Source organism: Sarcophilus harrisii, chromosome 3, assembly GCF_902635505.1.
Source record: "Sarcophilus harrisii chromosome 3, mSarHar1.11, whole genome shotgun sequence".
NCBI lineage: Eukaryota > Metazoa > Chordata > Mammalia > Dasyuromorphia > Dasyuridae > Sarcophilus > Sarcophilus harrisii.
The window spans coordinates 540,674,873-540,697,219 of record NC_045428.1 but is presented as its reverse complement, the minus strand read 5'-3'; the positions used below and the strand labels follow the sequence as shown (position 1 = coordinate 540,697,219).

At 33.3% G+C, this 22,347-nt stretch overlaps 1 protein-coding gene across 3 annotated transcripts in view; it reads right to left on the bottom strand.

Moving 5' to 3' along the window:
• THRAP3 (thyroid hormone receptor associated protein 3) overlaps window positions 1-22,347 on the bottom strand; it is an 82,053-nt gene that overhangs the window by 25,982 nt on the left and 33,724 nt on the right. Inside the window, exon 1 of one of the 3 annotated variants that reach the window (XM_031962143.1) lies at window positions 16,067-16,453. The exons of the other annotated variants lie outside the window; for them this stretch is intronic. The gene's annotated coding sequence lies outside the window, so the exon portion shown is untranslated. Of the gene's footprint in view, window positions 1-16,066; window positions 16,454-22,347 lie in introns of those variants that run through there. 3 annotated transcript variants of the gene reach the window in all.

Sequence of the window (22,347 nt, the reverse complement as noted above, 5' to 3'; positions counted from 1 at the left end):
GATAAGTTTCAATATTCACCCTTGCAAAACTCAGTTTCCCAAACCCTTCTTTCCCTTCCTCTTTTCCCCTCCCCCCCATAGCAAACAATCCAACACAGGTTAAACATGTGCAATTTTTCTAAACATTTCAAAAGAAGAACTATATCAAAAAGGAAAAAGAAAAAAACAAGGAAACAAACAACAACAATAACAACAAAGGTGAAAATACTGTTGTGATTCACACTCAGTTCCCACTGTCCTCTCTCTGGGATGGCTCTCTTCATCATAAGACCATTGGAATTGGCCTGAATCATCTCATTGTTGAAGAGAGCCACGCCCATCAGAATGGATCATCACACAATCTTATTGCTATGTATAATGATCTCCTGATTCTGCTTACTTCACTCAGCATCAGTTCAAGAAAGTCTCTCCAGGCTTCCCGGAAATCATCCTGTGATCATTTCTTATAGAACAATAATATTCCATAACATTCATATACCACAATTTATTCAACCATTCTCCAATTGATGGGCATCTACTCAGTTTCCAGTTTCTGGCCACTTACAAAGAGGGCTGCCACAAACATTTGTGCATATGTGGGTCCCTTTCCCTCCTTTAAGATCTCTTTGGGATATAAGCCCAGTAGTAACACTGCTGGATCAAAGGGTATGCACAGTTTGATAACTTTTTGAGCATAGTTCCAAATAGCTCTCCAGAATGGTTGGATCCATTCACAGTTCCACCAACAATGCATCAATGTCCCAGTTTTCCCACATCCCCTCCAACATTCATTATTATTTTTCCTGTCATTTTAGCCAGTCTGAGAGGTGAGTAGTGGCATCTCAGAGTTGTCTTAATTTACATTTCTCCGATCAACAGTGATTTAGAGTATTTTTCATATGACTAAAAATTTTTAATTTCTTCATCTGAAAATTATCTGTTCATATCTCTGACCATTCATCAATTGGAGAATGGCTTATATTCTTATAAATCTGAGTCAATTCTCTGTATATTTAGAAATGAGGCCTTTCTCAGAAACATGGGCTGTAAAATCTACCCACCCACCCCCAGGTTTCTGCTTCCCTTCTAATCTTGACGACATTGATTTTCTTGATACAGGCATTTTTGATAAAAAAGTGTATAATATTGTCCTGAAAACAAAAAAGATTGAGAAGATTTCAGAAAATCCCAGTAGCATGAAATCAAGCAGAACCAGGAGAACAATTTCTATAAGTACAACAACACTGTAAAGCATACAACTTGGAAAGACTTAATCATCATCAAAGTCCTGTTAACCATTTCTCTTGAAGATCTACCCATTAGAAGGTAAAGAAAATTGCATTTTTGGACATGGTCACTATATAAATTTGTTTTACCTGGTTGCTAATTTGTTATAAGGGTTTCTCCCCTTCTTAATACAGTTAATAGAAATGCTTTCCGCTCTGAGATTACCTTTTAATTACTCTATATATATCCCTGTGAGTATCTAGTTATTTACATATTATCTCCTTCTTTAGATGTAGGATTCAGGAGGATAGGCACTATTTTTTGCTTTTCTTTGTTACCCTAGTGCTGACACAGTAAAATACCAGGGAAATGATACATAAATTCTTATAAATGCTTGTTGACTGACTCTTGAAAATATTCATACCCTTTAATTCTTGAGATTCCAGTGCTGGATCCAATAAAGTGAAACACAGAAAGAAAAGTCACACCCACATCCATCCCTAAGTATTTAAAGCAGCATTTTTTGTGATAATAAAAAACTGGTCATGAAATAAATGTCCAATGATTGTGGAACAGCTAAATGCAATTACTTCTTTGCTTTGGAGAGTTAGAAATCTATGTGTATTGTACATTGCATATAATGTCATTCAGGTGTTAAGTCGATTGGTTTTGCTGAACTGTATATTTACCCCCTTCTTTTAAAAAAATTCTTTGTTACAAAGGATGTACTGCTGAGTAATAAGGTCCAGAGGGGAGGCATACATTCAAAAGCACATAGCATAAAGATAAAATAAATTTAAATGAAAAATTTTAAAATATATAAGTACCTATCACTAATGGCAGCAAGTAAATCTGATTTTTAAGAATTGTTGTTTTTATTTTGAAAGTAAGGATGTGAGTATCTACTGCAAGTACTTTGAAAATTATAGCAGATGCAATTAATCATTTTAAAATGTTTCACAGCAACTGTAATTGTCCCCTGTCAATATACAAGAGAGTATTTTGGGACATTCTTTCATATAACAACTCATTTTTGCTTAACAAATTCAGGATTTTTGATGGGGAAAATAGAGCAGAAACTAGGCATTGATCAACAAACATCTAATATCCTATACCAAGATAAGGTTAGGGTTAGGGTTAGTTCATGGTTTAGACATAAAGGATATACTATAACCAAATAAGGAGAGCATGGGATAGGTTACCTGTCAGATCTGTGGAGAAGGAAGAAATTTATGACCAAAGAAGAACCAGAGAATATTATGAAATACAAAATAGATAATTTTGATTATAAAATGCCTGGCACTTCAACATCATGAAAAGTATATCCAAGTTGGAGATACTTGACATCAGAATGGTGTTTCTTTTCTTAAGGAAATTTGGCATTTGAATCACTCACTAATTATTTCACTAGATAAAGAGTCCTAAATATATTACTTGATACTTGACATCAGAATGGTGTTTCTTTTCTTAAAGGAATTTGGCATATGAATCACTCACTAATTATTTCACTAGATGAAGAGTCCTAAATACATTACTTCTATCTTCTTCAAATTTCCGTTTTGTCTATTTAATGAAAGCAGATATTATTAAAAATTATAACCAGGACAAAATATCACTCAGAATATAAATGGGTCCTGATTATTTTGCAGAAATTCTGACAAGATACTTAAAACAACAACAAAAACATTTTGTCTCACATTATTGGATGCATTCAGCATCCAATCTATTTAGTAGCCAATTGTTCTATTACAAGTTTGACTTGGGACAAATTACTAATGATTTCTAGCTCAAATGTATCTTTTCACTTTATTTGAGTCTCAGCACATCATACAGGTTTGTTCTGTCTACAATCAATTTTTTTTCATTTAAAACTTTGTATTAAAAAAAAAGCCATTTGAAAAATGGTACATTTATATTCCACATCACCTCAAATAAAGAGCAGGAAACACTTTATGATTTAGTGCTTCATCCAGAATTTTCCTTATGATAATCAGTGAAACAAATTAAGTATAAAATATATAAACTCTTATATATAATATATAATATATATATATATATAATATAATATATAATATGACAAACTCTTAGGAAAACTGGTAGTATGGCAGGAAAATAGTTTCAAATGGACACATGACAGATCATAAATAAAGGATAAGATCATTAACAAATCAAAGGAGCAAGGAAGAAATTACCAATCAGATCTATGGACAGAGTTCAAGACCAAACAAGACACAAAGACAATTTTGATTACATAAAACTTAAATTTTTTCCCACAAACAAAAACAAAAACAAACAACAAAAAAAGGAAGACACAAACCACTAATTGGGGAAATAATCTTTGCAGAAAGTTGATCTGAAAATTTCAAAATTATATTATATATATATTATTTATATTATATATTATATATTGAAAATACATTAAATAATTCAATAAATCAATCAATTAATAAATATTTATTAAGTCTATTACATGCTAAGCTTGTGAGTCATTCCCCAAATGTCAATTGATCAAAAGATAAGAACAGGCAATTTTTAAAGGAAGAAAACAAACAAAAAAATACTCTAAATAACTAATGATTAGAGAAATGCAAATTAAAACAACTCTGACATCTCACAAACATTAGATTGGTAAAGTTGATGATTAAGACCACATAAAAAAGAAAAGGATTCTCATACAAAAATATTTAAAGCACCTTTTGTGGGGGCCAATTTTTGGAAATAGGTGTCTATTAATAGGTAAACAAGTTACAGTATTTGAATGGGATGAAACACTATTGTGCCTTAAGAAATGATAAATGTGATAAAGCAGACAGGATTCAACTTCAACTCTAGCCTCAAACATTTACCAGTTATGTGACCTTGGTAAATCACTGAACCTGTTTGCTTCAGTTTCCTCAACTGTAATTCGGGATAACAACAGCATCTATCCCACATAGTTATTATGAGACTCAAATGAAATACATTTGTAAATCACTTGGTATGAAGTCTGTCACATAGGTGCTATATAAATGCTAACTATTATTTCTGAAACACAGGAAGAAAAGTATATCAATTGATGAGATGAAATGAAAAGAACTAGGAGAATATCGAATAAAATAAAAACAACATAAAGAATTTGGAAAGATAGGAATTGGGATCAAAACAATAGCACTATGATACTAACCAGGTGAGCCAAAAGGAGAGAGATATAGATTAAAACCTGAAAGGCCACTTATTTTTAAGTCTTCATTTTATACATGGAAAGACTGAATCTTTCAGTAACAAAACATATAATTCCAGAGTATCCATGATGAAATATGCTACTGATTGTCCAAAGAAAAAGACAGTGGGGAAAAAAAACAAAAAAGTAGTACATTTCCTAGCTGTGTGACCCTGGGCAAGTCACTTAACCCCAATTGCCTCAGAAAAAAAAGAAAAAGACAATGGATTAAAGAGTATAGATAGATAATGCAGTGGGTAAGGAGTAGACAGTAAGGAGAGGAAGATAATGTTAGGCAAGAGGGAAAGAAATTGGATTTTCATCTATAGCATTTCTATATAACCAGTTCAAAGATCCCAAACTTGTGAGGAGATAAGAACTGAAATAGAAAAGAAAAATATAATAATAACTACTGGTAGAAGTACTTCCATTTCCTCACCAACATCCCGGCCTGCTTAATGAACAGCTTCTTTAATTTTACCTTCTGCCAGTATCCTATCAAGGATAAAGCATAAAATCTGGAGTAGAGGATCTACATTCAAAATTCAGTGCTAGCCATGACCACCTGTGTGAACTTGGGCAATTAACCTTTCTGGGATTCAGTCTTTCCATGTATAAAATGAAGACATTAAAAATAAGTGGCCTTTCAGATTTTAATCTTCTATACCTCTCTCCTTTTGGCTCAGCTGGTTAATATCATAGTTGCTATATCAAAGCAGTGAAAATAGGCAGAAATACATAATAGTGAAGGTAAAAAAAGAATGAGAAATTATTACACAGGGCTACAAAATCAGAAACCTTCTTAAATGTCTCATTTTAAAAATAAAATCACCAAGATATTTCTAAAATACATAAAGAACAAATTTTAAATCCCAATTTTGACACCAAAATAGTAGTACTAAAAGTCAAACAAGAGATTGACAAAATTTTAAAATTAAACCAAAACTGAACTAATAAATACCAAGAAATAGTTCTTTGAAAAATAAATTGATAACTCATTAGCTAATTTAATTAAGAAAAAGGAAACCAAATGATCAATATCAAAAATAATAATGATCACTTAACATAGGTGGTGCAGTGAATAAAATATTGGACTTGAAATCCAGAAGACATCTTTCTGAATTCAAATACAACCTCAGATACAACTGTGTGATGCTGGGTAAGACACTTCACCATGTTTGTCTCAGTTATTTCATTTGTAAAATGAAGTGGAGAAGGAAATGGTAAACCACTGCAATATGTTCACTAGAAAAAGTCCAAAAGGGATGACAGAGAGCTAGACACAACTGAACTGATTGAACAACTGATGGTTTACAGTTTTTTCCTTCTACATTGTGACTTTGCCCTCATGATTTCAAAACATCACAGGCTGGCACAAGAAATTAAATGGGAATTTTTGGAGAACAGAACACAGAGCCTATGACCAAATACTTTTAAGCCAAATTTTATAATAAGGTACTCTAAAAGAAAAAGAAAAAATTCAAACTGATATGAAGGGAGAATCAAAAAATTTTACATGGATTTTCCAGATCTCAGGGATGTTGTACCCCTAACCCTCCACTTTATAGAAGGGATAACTATTGGGAGAGCTGCAGGGGTGCAACTAAAAAACTAATAAAACTGAACAACTTCAGCAAAGTTTCAGGACATTAAAAACAACAAAAAAGGAAAAAAAAAAAAAAAAAAAAACCACATCATTCATCAGCATTTCTATATATTACCAAGTAAACCAAGCAGGAAGAAAAAGAATGAAAAATATAAAATACTTGGGAATCTCACTGCCAAAATATACTCAGAAACTGTTAGTTTACAAAATACCCTCCACACAAATAAAGACAAATCTAAATAAGCAGAGAAATAGTGATTGCTCTTAGACAAGTCAATACAAAAAATGGCAACCCAACTAAATTAACTTATTCAGTGCCCTACTAATTTGTGCCAAATAATTACTTTATAGAACTAAAAAAAAAGATTAAAATAAAATTCAATTCCTTCATTTCACAGATAAGTAACAGGATAAAGATTCAAACCCAGTTCCACTATTCCAAAACCAGTACTGTCAGACTCACTTGGAGGCCTACCATATTTTTAAAAAATCAAAGTTACCTACCAATAATTCTGTTTTCTTGTCCTAGTTCATTTGATCAACTACTTGGAGAGCCTTTTACATTTCATTCATATGAATACACACACATATTTGTGTATATATACACATATAAATCTATCATTAGTGCCATTCCATTCTTTTAAAAATGCATATCATTCTTCCAAAATATACCTGAAAAACTGTTCTAGCATCGTTAAGAACTATAGCTTTATATATAAAGATCAATTTCTTAGATTTCAATCTCTCCCTATTTACTAGACTAGTTCCTTCCCTTTTGCTAACAAAAAGGCTCCCCTGCAACTTAAAACAAATAATCCTAGACTTCCGACATTGTCTCAAATTTTCCTCCTATATCTTTCCTCCCTTTCACAATCAAACTCCTAGGACAAAACTATCTATTCCTTTGTCTCTACTTCTCTCAACCTTTTATAATGAAGCTTCCAATTATCTCAATTGAAACTCCTCTATCCAAAATTATAAAATATTTTTAGCTGCCAATCTAATGGCTTTTTTCAATTCTCTTCCTTCTTGATCAGTTCTTAACTTGGGATTCATAAACGGTATGTGTGAAAATATTTTCATAACTGCTATTTCAGAGTAATTATTTTTCCTTGTAATCTTATGCCTTTTATATATTCTTATTCTGAGAAAAAAATTCAAATTACCAAATCAGTTCATGTCAAAGAAAGTTAAAAACATCTGCTCTTGACCAGCGCTATGTGGTTTTGTTGAGTACCTTCCCCATCTTTATATGATATCCTCTCTGGGTTTTAAGGATACTATTCTCTCTCAGTTTGCCTCTTACCTGTCCAACTACTCTATTTTAGTCTCCTTGCAGTATAATCAAATATATCATGCCCCCTAATTCTAGGTATTCTCCAGGGCTCTATCCTAAATCCTCTTCTCTTTAACCATACATATATACTCTCTTGGTGACATAATCAGTAACCATGAGTTTAATAATCACTTCAGATATGACTATTAGATGATTCACAACCCTATTCTTTTTCCTGTGCATCAACAGCTCTCTATCAGATATTTCAAAATGGATATCTAACAGGGAAAAGAGACTATATGTCCAGAGTACATAATGTTCTAGATGGCTGCTAACCCATGGGTGTCCCACAGGATCTATCCTGGGTCCTTTCCTCTTCTCTACAGTTTTTCATTTTGTAACTTCATAAACTTCCATGGATTCAGTCTCTATGCTACTAATTCTCAAATCTATTTATCCCTAACTTCTGTGCTGACTTTAAGTCTCACGTCTCCAGTTGCTTACTGGTCAACTTCAAACTGATTGTCCCACAGTAATCTTAAATTCAACATGTATAAAACAGAATTCTATACAAGTACATAAGAATTTGTTTATTTTTGCTACTTTGTATATATTCTGAGGCTCTCTGAATATTATATCTGCTGTAGTCTCTAAACCCTGATCATCTCTAGCCAAATGACCTCAAGAAGAAACCAACAGGTTTCCAACAGAAGTTCCAACAGAGACCAAGTATTCAACAGCTCAATGACAAAGCAATATCCTATTCAAAAGATCCAAACTTCTGTCTGTTATTGAAGGTTTTGTTACTACCCGACATTTCTCATTCTTACCCATGGTCTACTCCCAATTCCCTTTATCTCCAATCTGACCTACTTTTTAAACAAAAAAGTTTTGTGTTCTGAAAACTCTTCCCAGAAGAGTCTAATTAACATTGCCTATTTTTATGGAAACCAAACATGCCAACTGAGTAAATACAATTTTTAAAAACAAATATCCTCAAAGTCAATTTCCAAGAATTGTCTAATGCAAATATCTTGATTCAATGCACAAAGCCTTGGTAAAAATACTAACTCCAACCCAACAAATTCTTACTTTATCTATGAAAAACAAATCTAGAATTCAGAAAAAAATAATTAGGTAAATTATTATGAAGAGATACAATCATCCTGGAAAGCCATCAATAGTAATGCACAAAAAGTTACTAAACAGCATATACTTTTTTAATTCCACTATCTACAAAACTTACTCAAAAGATACTCTTAATACTAACTAATGGGTACTACCCTCAGTCAAACTGAGATCTGTCAAACACCTTAGCTTTAAAAAGGCCAAAATTTCTCATTGCATTCAGGGCCATCTTCTTCAGTCCTGTTCTGTGTCTTAATGTAGATATACAGATATAAATCTATATTTATAACTTGTCACACTGGAAGAAATGAGGCAGGTGACTTTGCACAGTCATCTTTCTTACCTTAAATCCAATTTACTTGTATGTCATGGCATCACCTCCCTGATATCATAGTCTTCTTCGTGAATAAGGAGCAAACAATATACTCAAAAAAGATCATGGAAACAGAAAATATGATTTCTCACACACACACACACACACGCAAAACAAGCAGTTCTTTCTGTGATGGCCAAAAATAAGACAGAAATTAAAGGGATGCCTATCAACTGAGGAATAGATGGGGTATGAATGTGATGGCATACTATTATCCTGTTAAAATGAGGGGGGGGGGGGAATGCAGATTTTTCAGAGACAAAGGAAAGACTTATATGAGCTGAACCAGTAAGCAGAATCAGGACATTTTATACTATAACATCAATATTTTAAGATTTACAAACTAACAATAAAATGAGCAGAACTAAGAGAACAATTTAACTTTAAAATGGAAAAAAGGCAAACTTTGAAAGTTGTAAAAATTACAATGACCACCCATGATTTGAAATGACAGACAATGAAACATATTGTTCATCTACTTTCAGAGAGGTGATAAAATGCAGAATGAAACATATTTGTATATAATAATTTTTTTCCCTTCACAATGGGGTAAAATGGAGAAAAATAGATCTTTGGTCATTTAAAATAATTTTTTTTTACAGACAGGTAAAGAAGATGCTACAGACACAGAGTGCTGCATATATTTTCAAATCAGATCCCTATATTGGGATTAATGAGTAAATACTTACTTTTGCTGCTTTTCCTATTTTAATTATAATAACTTTTTATTGACAGAACTCATGCCAGGATAATTTTTTACAACATCATCCCTTGCACTCACTTCTGTTCCAATTTTTCCCCTCTCTCCCTCCACCCCCTCCCCTAGATGGCAAGCAGTCCTATATATGTTGAATATGTCGCAATATATCCTAGATACAATGTATGTGTGCAGAACCAAACAGTTCTCTTGTTGCACAGGGAGAATTGGATTCAGAAGGTAAAAATAACCCAGGAAGAAAAACAAAAATGCAAACAGTTTACATTCATTTCCCAGTGTTCTTTCTTTGGGTGTAGCTGTTTCTGTCCATCATTGATCAATTGAAACTGAATTAAATTTCTGTCGAAGAAATCCACTTCCATCAGAATACATCTTCATACAGTATCGTTGTTGAAGTATATAATGATCTCCTGGTTCTGCTCATTTCACTTAGCATCAGTTCATGTAAGTCTCTCCAAGCCTCTCTGTATTCATCCTGCTGGTCATTTCTTACAGAACAATAATATTCCCTAACATTCATATACCACAATTTACCCAACCATTCTCCAATTGAAGGGCATCCACTCAGTTTCCAGTTTCTGGCCACTACAAACAGGGCTGCCACAAACATTTTGGCACATACAGATCCCTTTCTCTTCTTTAAGATCTCCTTGGCGTATAAGCCCAGTAGTAGCACTGCTGGGTCAAAGGGTATCCCTACTTTATTTTCAAAGAGGATCAACGACATTAAGGAGTGACATCTTGACTTGTGCATGAACTGTATTTAAGTGAGACAGAGTTGCATAAATAATGTAAAAATAAAATAAATCAATACAATGTTAAAAAATTATTGTGATCAGAATGAGTAGAATGGACCTGAATGGAAATAGACCTGAGGAAGATCAAATGAAAAGTTGTTATAATAATCTAAACAAGGGATAAGGCAAAAAGTGATGAGGACCCAAATCAAAGTATCTGGAGGAGTTGAAATGGTCAGATGCTAAGATATGCTTTGAAGATAGAAATGGCAAGATTTGGCAACTGAGGATAAGATTGAAGTCCAAAAAAATGCTGAGATTATGAAATTGGAAAACTGAAAGTATAATGGTACCTTCACCAGTAAATAGGGAAGACTGAAAGAGAGATAGCTTTCTAGGGAAATAACATTAGTTGTTTTATACATGTCAAATTTAAGGGATTCAGAACTGAAACTCAGGAAAGACTGGGGCTTGACATAAGTCTGGAAGTCATTTGCAGAGAGATGATAATTAAACTCTTAGAAAGTCATCAAGAGGTTGAGGAGGATTCATGACAGAAGCTTTGGGAATACCCACCATTAGTGGGTATGATGTATACAGTGAGGCAATAAAGATGTAAGAGAGGAACCAGTGTCATGAAACCCAAAGAACAGCATATCCAAGAAGAAAGAATAGTCAAACAGGGTCAAATGCAACAGTACACTGAGAAGGACAAAGACTGAGAAAAGACTATTCGATCTGACAAGAAAACTTTGAAAGAACAATTTCAGGAAAGTAATGAGATCAGAAGAGACAAAAAGAATCAAGGGTTTAGATGGAGGAGACTTGGCCATGTCAGGTCTAGTGAGTACATTATCTAGTCAAAGGACTGTTTTGTGAAAGAAATTGTCTCCTGTAAGGTTCTGTTATTTAATGTTCTATTCTGCCAGAATCAATTGGCAATATTACTGGACAAGTCTGAACATGAATTTAAAGACCCTAAACAAAATATCCTTTTGCTATAGAAGATATTCCTAAAGAATATGGAATTTTTTTAAAGAAACCAAAGCAAAGTAATATGAATATAACAATAAAGCAGGGGGTTTCTTGAACAGCTAAAACTCAAAATATAGAGTTCTATTTAGACTACTAAACAATGCTGTTTTTCTTGACCCAAATAATTCACATATGCCAATCTTTTCACCATTGTACTGCTATCAAGACTACTTGTAGTAGAGGGGATCAAAAGGTACAATATGGCAGTGAGAAATAATCTAGACATCCAAAACCAAGGCTGTCTCAGAGTTATTTCCTGTGTGAAGTCACTTCAGGACCAGCTGTCTTGGTAACTTAGATATAAAAAGAATAAAAATACTTAGACTTTCTCTATAAATGTCACTGGCTCTATTTTGTGTCGATCAGTTTCCAGAATCTATACTGGCAGAAGATGACAGCCATATTTTTGGAGAGACCGGCATCACCTGCTTGTTTCATTTACTGTGAACATGTTTGGAAACAATAGACCTGTAATCTGATCCCATCAAGGAAAAAGCACACCAAGAGTAGAAATAAAGCTGAAACCCAACAGCAATTCCCAACAATCTGAATAACTGAAAATAATTATACTGATGAATTTGTGCTGAAAATTAAAGTCTTAGAAAACGTTTAGAAAAAAAAAAAACTGCTTAAAACTAATTTTCTGGTCACAATTTAAATATGAATCACTAGAACCTCTACTTTGCTGGAATAGAGGGTTATAAATAAATGGTTCTATAATTGCCCAGATTTTACTTCAATTCAGAATCTCTGTTGGTAACTTAAAAATGTCAAAAAGAAATTTGTTTTAAGATTACTGCCACATGATATTTCAATAGTATTGGTAACACAAGCATAACAAATTTTAAAAATGTCTGTAGTCACTGGTGGCTTTTTCCATTCTCATTTCCTTAATCCATAGTACTAAGAGAAAAAGAGGACAGAGACTGAAAGAAGATAAGAATTATTACACTGCCTTCTATGAACAAACATTCCCAGACTTCTAAAGGCTAACTAAGGCTGTGAACTGAGCCTGTGATTTTATCAATACAAGAAACTCTTGGATTAAAAAAAAAAAGCTTCCTTATCAATGCAGGATGGTACTCTCTAAGACTCTATATAGTCTTAGAGCTGCCCAGAGGACTGAGATATTAAGTGACTTGCTCAAGGTTACCAGTTTGTGTCAGATGGAATTTAAACCCAGATCTTCTAGGTTGCTAAATAACAAATATGCCCAATCATACTCACACCTCTTCATAACAAATTAAAACTCCACACCATTTCTATCCCTCCCCATGCCATGGGCAGGATGCCAAATAGTCAAATGAAATACGAATACTTAGCAGAAATAAAATTGACAGTAATTACTAAAGATAATAAAAAGAGAAAAATCTTCAACAAGCAAAGGAAAACAAATGTTGAAGAATGATACTACCCTACTAAGTCATTCACATGCCTTCCTTGCCATTAGGGAGTTCCTTTAAAAAGCACTTTCAATATAAACCTACAAGACTGGATTTTTACTATTGTGAGCCTTTCAAAAGACAGCAGCAGGAAAGTAAATCCCCAGTGAAAGACTACACCTGTTTACTATGTTTTCCTGACCCTAGAGACTTTCTTCTCCTAAGGATGGTTGGGCAGGAGTGAAAGAGAATTAAGAGAAGCAATGAAATACTGCTGGACTTTGGATATTTTTGCTCAGGAAGTAGACTACAACAATAAAGCTATTCCCAGATCCCTCAAGGAACCAAATGAGAGAAGAGACATGTCCTGACATTAATCCTGCTACTCAATAGTTCTTATCAATAATTCACAACAGATTAATCTGCAAATATAAACAACAAAACTGGCTTCTACCAAGTCCAACTTTTGTGATTCAAGTCTTAAAATTTACAAAGAAAACTAGTAGAAATATACATATCAATTACCATAAACATTTTTTTTGCCATTACCGTCTTTCCCACCCCCAATAAAAACCTGCTCTTTTTTTTTATTTTTCCAATTTGACAACCTGCAAAGTATTTTCTTTACAAAAGACCTACAAAGTGCAAAGTACAAGTATTAACACCACTACTTTATAAAGAAGTAAAAGTCAGTAAATATTGCACTCACAACTCAAATTTGGCACTTGACTCCAAATTCAATGCTCTTTCCAATGTGCCAGCACTTAGTAGGTACTTCAATGTTTGTTGAATAAACACATTATGTAAGGTAGACTTTCTCCTTAAATTTTTTTTAAAGCATATCCTCTTTTAAAAGGCCAAAATTATTACAGATTATCTTAAAATTTTCTAAACTTCTTAATGTGTTTTAAGCAAATAAACACCAATTAAGTACTTTGGAAACTGTTACAATTCATTTCAACACTGACCAATATCCTCTAGATTTGTGATTTGTAAAACAATTATAGCTGCCCCTGATCTGCAAAAATATGTAGTACAGCAGACCTATCTCAGAACACCCCCAATAAAGAGTACTTAAAGAGAGTAAAAATGAAGCAAAACTATAATCCCCAAAGTCCAAGGAACTCCCTAAAATTTTTACAACTTTCAAATTCTAAATTCCTCTCATGCCTGATTTAGCATAAAATGTAAGCTTCTTTGGAAAAAACTTTAAAAAGATCCAACTTTATTGCTTATTTTTTCACTATTTAAAAAAAAAAAAAAGAAAAAAGAAACCAAGCAAAGTTATGGTAAGAGAAATAAAAGTTATCCACTTTCATAGCTAGCTCCGAAAAAAAAAGTTTGTTTTTTCAAAAGAAGAGTCATAAAGAGACTAAGCAAACCACTATTATCTATCTCCTGCTAAACTTCTTTATTTCTTTCATCCTTCAGAAAAAGTCCACAAAGAGAATAAGACCCCTCTCACCCCAATAAAATCACTCTACACTGTGCTGAAAGGCATTTCAAGCCAATTCCAAAAGCACAATCTTAAATTATCTGCCAATTCTAGGACTGAGCAGCCCAAAATACCATTTTCAATTTGGGCTATTTCATCAACAGCTTTTGGAAACGTTTTCTCACTGCTTCATGTGAAATAAGAAGTTATTAGAAGAAATAAAACTTAAGTTACAACAGCATCTGATTAACAATATATCTTCTCAATTCCATTAGCTCCGTGGAGTCTGTTTTTGTTAAATTTGATATACTTTTAATTCATGGAAGCTGGCAAATAATTTAACATCTCAATTGTTAAAAACAAATCTTATATCTGAAAAATAGAAATAACTTAATATTCTTTATTTCTTACCTTTCCTGAAGTTTAAGGAAAAAAAAAATCCTGACCATTTTTTCCAAATAGATACATGTATAGATAATTAGCTGTCATTTGCCGTTCTTATAGTTGGTGAGTGAAGGAATAAATACTTGATGAAATGACTGCCTTTAAAGTGGTTCTTCAGGTTAAGATTCATTGGGGGTAGGGGTTTGATTAGGGGGGAGGGGAGTACAGAATGCTGATTAAAATCAATATCCAGAGGGTAACATAACCAGTCGGAGTGCTTAGTTTCAGAATAACTTGGAAAAAGACTAAACCCCATCTATTGTCTTCATTGGGATTATAGCATTAAAAAAAAATTCACAATCAAAGCTCTGACATTAATGAAGAAGTAGCAATATGTGGTACTAACCTACATATAATTTACAATATTGGATTTCTCCCAGGTAACTAGACCTATTATATTATTGAAAACAGTGGCCTATGCTACCCAGAAAAGCCAAGTCACTTCAATGTCCTATCAAGTTGAACACACAGGGATCAGTGTGTTCCTTTTAGATTTTTTTCACTAATTTCACTTTACTGGAAGATATGTAAATAGACAAGACAATTCTGGATTGTCTTTGTTCATATAGGTTAATGCTATTTAGGGAAATCTAAGCTTTCTTGATTTCCTCTTCAAAACTCCAACTGACATAGTAAAATCAGTTTTATTAATTATATTGTCATACATTTTGGACATTATATTCTTAAAAATCATAAAGAAAAGTAGTCTACTTCTGATTAGATTCATCTCCTGTCATTTAAAGTTTTAAAATCTCATTTTCAACTAGTCTGAAGCTGAAACCATAGATATTTCTTGGTCACCTAGTAGGTAACAAATGCTATGCTACAAAGACACACTAGAGCTGTCTCCCCCCCCTCCATGATTCTAGTTAATGTAACCCTCACAGCCCCACCCAACAACTAAGAAACAGCAGATGTTATCCTCTTCTCATCCTTACCCACTGACAGCACTATTCTTCCTTCACCACAAAAATCAATGCCTAACTATGGTTTAGGGTAAATTTTCTTTCTTCTCTGACATCCCTTAAAGAGAGTCCCAGTTTACAGGCAAGGTTTTAAAAATAAGACACTAAGTAACTCTGTATTGAGGTCATTTTCACACCTAGTTGATTGTGAACAATTTACCCAAACAAAATGATCTTATAAACCTCACATTGTAAACACATTTCTTCCTTGCTCAAGGCCTCAATATTCTGTATTTGTAAAATGAGAGGGTTGAAATAATAGCCTGTAAGGACCCCTACAAGCTTTGAGTTTCTGTGATTGACAAAAGAATTATAAATTCAAACAAAATTAGAGACATTCTTTATCACTATGCTAGTGAAACAATAAAAATGGCCTAATGATTGATTGGAACTTTCTGGAAGAATTGTTCCCTTCCCGTTGAAGTTCTCTGTTGCTAAAAATCACTCAAGGAAGAAAGATTTAGGAAAGGAAATGTCATACTTCACCCCACTTCATTTATGGACATGATAATTCTCCTGAAAATGTAAGTATTAATTGAGTAGGACCAGAGAAACTACTTACCTTTAAACTTTACTTTTCACTTGAATTTGGGGCAACTCACCTACAGGAAAACTACAAAATACCACATTCATCTAAGAAAGGAAAGCTTTGAGAAGAGAGTTCAGCTAAACTCCAGCAATGTTGCCACAGAAAAGGTCTTAGAGCACTGAGAACTAAGGATAGCTTCTCTCCAGCAGAGAGCCTGAAAGAGGTCACATTTCCTTCCTGCTTTCAACTAGTGAACTGCTTTCTGGATCTGATGACAGGGCAAACTCCACCCCTTCCAGTTTCCACTTTTTAAAGAGGCAGGCCTAAATAAATTCTCTCAAAATTAGAAAAAAATGTTACAAACTTAGTGAAGCTCTGTTACCTATCAACCAGCAAAATTAGGAGCAGTGGCAGTTCCAAGGTCCCCTATATTTTCTTAAGACTTATTTCCATTTCCAAATCAGCAACTGATAATTTGCTAGAACCACCACATTTGTATTGGCACAGTACTCCTACTGTTTTTCCCATTTAAGGTTTAGTTGATCAATTACCTAGCTCCTTTGGGCTGCATATTAAAAATGTTGTTTGTGAACTAGATAATCTCTAATCTTCCAGCTCTATAAATAATCTTATACCATAATGATGAACTTTTAAAATAAATAATTACAGTGCCTGGTAAACAGCAGGAATTTGACATATGTTTGCTGATTCCCCATTATGATGATGGCATTCTTGAAAGCAAGCTGGCTAAAAGATTGCAGTGGCACTTAATTCTAATATGACAGCATAAACAGATGTAAAGAAAGATGGCTATGAAATTCTGTATGCTCACTGAAACTTATCAGAATCAATACTGGTCCATAAATGCTATTAAAACAAAGAGACATTCTACAGAATAATTCTCAAAAGAAGCATCACAGATAATTAACATATTTATGAAAAATTATTCCTTTTCACCAATAAGTAAAATGTAAATCAAAACAATTCTGAGGTTTCATTTTACACTCAGCAAGTTGGCAAAGATGACAAAAGATGGAAATAGTTCTTGGAGGGAAAGATGGGTACACTTAACACACTCTTGGCAGAGCTATAAACTGGTCCAACCCTTGTGGGAAAGCAATCTGAAATTATGTTTTAAAAATCCCATGCACACCAAAATAATTATAGCAGCATTTTTTTGTGGTAAGCAAAAAACTGGAAACAAAGTATATATTCACTGATTCATAAACAGATCCCGATATTTTGGTACAGGAAATGAATAGAATATTATTGACCCATAAAATACAATGAATATGAATTTTTTTAAAAGCATGAGAAATTGAATGAATCGAAGCAAAATAAGCAGAACAATATTCAGACAATGACTATAATGTTAGAACTGGAAAGAATAATAAAACTCAGAAATTGAATGTGTAATGAATAAGTTTGGCTTACTCAATGATGGAGCAACAATGCCTCCTCCTTTCTTCCTTCTCAGAGGTGGATGGAAGATTTGGAATGTCAAATACTGTCACTCTGCTGATGTGCTAGGTGATGTTGCTAAACTGCATTTTTTTTTTCCTATTTTGTTTTGTTCTTTGTTATAACCAATAGTTCGTTCACCCCATAGGGATGAGAGAACATAAATTGGGGGGAGGGGGGGACTAGGGGGAATATATATATATATAAATCCACAAAAAAAAAAAAAAAGTCTTGGATATAATGATGCAAGCAAAGGTAGTTAGGTTAATGTTAACAGTTACCTCTAATGGCTTCTCTTAAATAAAAACAAATTAATAACAAATAAATAAAAATTAATAAAAAGAAATTTGCAGGTTTATAAAACTTCTAATTTTCTAATTCTAATTGTAAAAATCCTAATTTTATTGTGGTACATGAGCTTTTATTTCTTCTAACTAAAAGTGTTTTTACTACTAATGATACTAGGAAAGTATCAGTACTTACAATTTTGGCATTGTCAACATCTAATTTGTAATCCTAGCTGAATAATATATAAATTAAATCTTATTTTGGTCATATAAACTAGACATACACATCTCTGAAGAGAAGAAACCTAGTCAAGAAATCAATCCAGGGCTAAGGCAATGGGAACCTGGACGATGATGATGATGATGATGATGATGATGATGATGATGTTAAAGGAAAATCAAAGATCAGAAAGCTGAAGAAGAAAGAATGGAGCTTAGTAACTAATTAGATTTGGATTATATGAAGAGAGAATCAATGACACTTTCAAATTTTAAAAGTATTTCTTAAAGTGATTTTTAAATAAATCAATGAATTTTAAAATAGGAACAGAGTTTCTGGTTCAATCTCATAAACAGTATTCTGCAGTGAAAAAAGAATATTACACTCGGAATCAAAATAGTCAATAACTATAGCAATTTAGTGTTTGACAAACCGAAAGATCCCAGCTTTTGGGATAAGAACTCACTATTTGACAAAAACTGCTGAGAAAATTGGAAATTAGGATGGCAAAAACAAGGCATTGACCCACACTTAACACTGTACACCAAGTTCATGACCTAGGCATAAAAAATGAGATTATAAATAAATTAGAGGAACACAGGATAATTTACCTCTCAGAGACCTGTGGAAGAGGAAGGAATTTATGACCAAAGAAGAACTAGAGATCATTACTGATCACAAAATAGAAAATTTTGATTTTATCAAATTGAAGTTTTTGTACAAACAAAACTAATGCAGACAAGAAGGGAAGCAATAAACTGGGAAAACATTTTTACAGTCAAAGGTTCTGATAAAAGCTTCATTTCCAAAATATATAGAGAATTGACTCTAATTTATAAGAAATCAAGCCATTCTCCAATTAATAAATAGTCAAAGGATATGAACAGACAATTCTCAGACAAGAAATTGAAACTATTACTAGCCATATGAAAAGATGCTCCGAGTCGTAATTAATCAGAGAAATGCAAATTAAGGCAACTATGAGATACCACTATACATCTGTCAGATTGGCTAGAATGACAGGGAAAGATAATGCGGAATGTTTGAGGGGATGTGGGAAAACAGGGACACTAATATGTTGTTGGTGGAATTGTGAATACATCCAGCCATTCTGGAGAGCAATTTGGAACTATGCTCAAAAAGTTATCAAACTGTGCATACCCTTTGATCCAGCAGTGTTACTACTGGGTTCATATCCCAAAGAGATCTTAAAGAAGGGAAAGGGACCTATATATGCAAGAATGTTTGTGGCAGCCCTCTTTGTAGTGGCCAGAAACTGGAAACTGAGTGGATGCTCATCAATTGGAGAATGGTTGAATAAATTGTGGTATATGATTATTATGGAATATTATTGTTCTGTAAGAAACGACCAGCAGGATGATTTCAGAAAGGCCTGGAGAGACTTACAAGAACTGATGCTGAGTGAAATGAGCAGAACCAGAAGATCATTATATACTTCAACAACAATACTCTATGATGATCAATTCTGATGGATGTGGCTATCTTCAGCAATGAGATGAACTAAATCAGTTTCAATAGAGCAGTAATGAACTGAACCAGCTACACCTAGAGAAAAAACTCTGGGAGATGACTATGAACTACTACATAGAATTCCCAATCCCTCTATTTTTGCCCACCTGCATTTTTGATTTCCTTCACAGGCTAATAGTACACTATTTTAAAGTCTGATTCTTTTTGTACAGCAAAATAACTGTTTGGACATGTATACTTATTTTGTATTTAATTTATACTTTAACATATATTGGTCAACCTGCCATCTAGGATGGGGATGGGGGGAAGGAGGAGAAAAATTGGAACAAAAGGTTTGGCAATTGTCAATGCTATAAAATTACCCATGCATATAACTTGTAAATAAAAAAGTATTTAAAAATTTTTTTTTATACTGGCTAAGAAACAGACTAGCTCATCAGTGATATAGATTAGGTTCATAGCAAGAGGTTTGGCAATTGTTAATGCTGTAAAGTTACCCATGTATATATCCTGTAAATAAAAGGCTATTAAATAAAAAAAATAAAATTAAAAAATAAATAAATAAATAAATAAATGTTGGTATAAAGTTTAGGGAAAAAAAAAAAAAAGATTAGGTTCATAGGATAAACCAGTAAATATAGCAATCTAGTGTTTGACAAACCCAAAGACCCCAGTTTTTGGGAAAAGAATTCACTATTTGACAAAAACTGCTGGGAAAATTGGAAATTAGTATGGCAGAAACTAGGCATTGACCCACACTTAACACCTTAAACCAAGATATGGTCAAAATGGGTTTATGATCCAGGAATAAGGAATGAGGTTATAAATAAATTAGAACATAATTTACCTCTCAGACCTGTGGAGGAGCAAGGAATTTGTGACCAAAGAAGAACTAGAGGCCTATATTGATCACAAAATAGATAATTTTGATTATATCAAGTTAAAAAGTTTTTGTACAAACAAAACTAATGCAGACAAGATTAGAAGGGAAGCAATAAAATGGAAAAACATTTTTACATTCAAAGGTTCTGATAAAGGCCTCATTTCCAAAATACATAAAATTGACTCAAATTTATAAGAAATCAAGCCATTCTCCAATTGATAAATTGTCAAAGGATATAAACAATTTTCAGACAAGAAATTGAAACTATTTCTAGTCATATGAAAAGGTGCTCTAAATCACTACTGATCAGAGAAATGCAAATTAAGACAACTCTGAGATACCACTACATACCTCTCAGATTGGCTAAGACAACAGCAAAAAATGACAAATGTAGGAGGGGATGGGGGAAAACTGGGACACTGATACATTGTTAGTGGAAGTGTGAATGAATCCAACCATTTGGAAAACAATTTGGAACTATGCTCAAAAAGTTACCAAATTGTGCATACCCTTTGATCCTGCAGTGTTACTACTGGGCTTATATCCCAAAGAGATCTTAAAGGAGGGAAAAGGACCATATTTGCAAAAATGTTTGTGGCAGCTTTTTTGTAGTGCCAAGAAACTGGAAATTGAGGGATAGCCATCAATTGGAGAATGAATAAATTATGGTATATCAATGTTATGTAATATTATTGTTCTGTAAGAAATGATCAGCAGGATGATTTCAGAGAGCCTGGAGAGACTTACATGAACTGATGCTGAATGAAATGAGCAGATTTTATACCTGGCAACAAGAAGACTATACAATGATCAATTCTGATGGGCATGGCTCTCTTCAACAGTGAACTGATTTGAACCAGTTTCAGTTGTTCAGTAATGAAGAGAGCCATCTACACACAGAGAGAAGACTATGGGAACTATGGGAACTAAGTGTGGACCATAATATAGCATTTTCACTCTATTTATTGTTTGCTTGCATTTTTGTTTTCCTTCTCAGGTTTTTTTTTTTTTTTCTTTCTAGATTTGATTTTTCCTGTACAGCAAGAAAACTGCATAAATATGTATACATATATTGGATTTAATATATAATTTAACATATTTAACATGTATTGGACTACCTGCCATCTAGGGGAGGAATTGGGGGGAAGGAGGGGAAAATTTGGAACATAAGGTTTTGCAAGGGTCAATGTTAAAAAAAAAAATTACCCAAGCATGTGTTTTGTAAATAAAAAGATATAATAATAAAAAAAAAAAAGTAAAATAAACGAAATTAGTTTTCTATCTACTTACTATAAGGTCCCTCATTCATGGTATTAACCATGCTCATTTTAATATATACTTCAAAAAAGCCTATAGAAGTTCACAGCATCTTATATTAAATTTTTTTGGGCTATTATTCTGTAGTGGAACATTTATAGGTAATGTTTATTAAGTTCAGAACAAAAAAGTAAACTAAAAACAAAAAACCCCAAACTCTTCCATAGTTTCATATATCCTCCCAAGTCTAAAATTCATGCTTTTGCAAAGTCAATACCTTTTGCCTCAAATGCATGTCCTTTCTGTACCCCCTGAATTCCTACTCATGTTTTATAGCAGTGGGACCTCAGGTGGAATTGGCCCAAAGAAAGAGTACCTAATTAGAGGATAAGAAGGTTGGTACATTCCCAACTCCCCAAATCAACTGGTAAACTCCTCTCTAACAGAACCCACTCTCTTCCAATACTGTTTCCCCATACCTCCTCTGACTGCTGGCCTTTCCTGTAGCTATGTGTATACCAAGTGCAAAAATTAGGGAACTGTCATTCCACATGGGGATGTGAAGCAGAACACAAACATTTCAGGGAAGGGGAGGACCTTTGAGAAAATGTGTATCACACAGGATGACCAGGAGCAGATGAGTCTCAATTACCATTTTATCTCCTGAATCATCCCTCTTCTGAATTTCCTTATTTTCATTTTTGTCAGTCATTGT